The sequence below is a fragment of the Poecilia latipinna genome, unplaced genomic scaffold (assembly GCF_001443285.1).
Source record: "Poecilia latipinna isolate Pla-1442-1.1 unplaced genomic scaffold, P_latipinna-1.0 Scaffold2551, whole genome shotgun sequence".
In the NCBI taxonomy this organism is placed as follows: domain Eukaryota; kingdom Metazoa; phylum Chordata; class Actinopteri; order Cyprinodontiformes; family Poeciliidae; genus Poecilia; species Poecilia latipinna.
This window is the reverse complement of record NW_015115167.1, coordinates 61,733-62,704: the sequence shown is the minus strand read 5'-3', so window position 1 is coordinate 62,704 and position 972 is coordinate 61,733.

The window sequence follows — 972 nt, the reverse complement described above, 5'->3', positions numbered from 1 at the left end:
CCCTGTTCTGCATAATTACTCCGCGCAGTCAGAAACAGCCACTCAGAACTAGCAGTAATCAGCTTGCCATGCTATCAGGAAGTTTTCATTAACTCAGGATTGTTTATTGTAATGGAACCTGTATTTGCCTTTGAATGTTAAGTTTTATACTTGAACTTTTTGGCAATGTTTTATTTTGGCTCTTTGCATTATTTAGCCTCTTCAGAGCCTTCATATGTTTTCAGTCTGTTAAAGATAGTATTACCGATAGCAGTACAATTTGCACAATGCCTGTTTTCTTTTGTTTTTTTTCTTGGAAAAAGTTATTAAAAACAAGTTTTTGTCTAAATTAAGGTGAATTCATGGTTCCTTTTTCCACATAATGTAACCGGTAGGGCTTACGATTAAAAAAATAATTATGTGATCGGTATCGGTGATCGGCCGTGATCGGCCCTCATGGGTGATGGGAATCGGAATCGGAAGGAAAAAACCTGATCGGCACGTCTCTAAATATAATGTAATATAATATAATACACATGTTTCATGGTCGAGTATGATCAGGTGTTATGTAACCATCATTGCTCACTTTAAATAATAAAAAGGCTTATTTTGCTGCTGATGAAATAAAACATTGTGGCTGGAGTAGCTAACTTTTAGACGAAGTCAGCAGTAAAATTTTGGATATGTGACTATTCCAGAATTAAAACGGCGTAACCAAAAAGATTTAGTTCTATATATGAAAGTAAATTGACAACAAGATGTTATAAAAACGAGCGATATTCATGGAAACATTCCCGACAGACAGTTTACCTCATTCATACGGAGTTTCCCGCTGCTACCTTTAAGCTCTCTGAGCTGTTCAGATGGGGGAGAGGGAGGAAGCGCTCTGCTAAATGCGCTGTGGTGCGTCTTCAAAATAAAGGCACGCGAGTGGAAAATTTTTAAATTCTTTGCAACTGCGGTGAAATTATTGGGGGGCATGAATGTGAGACT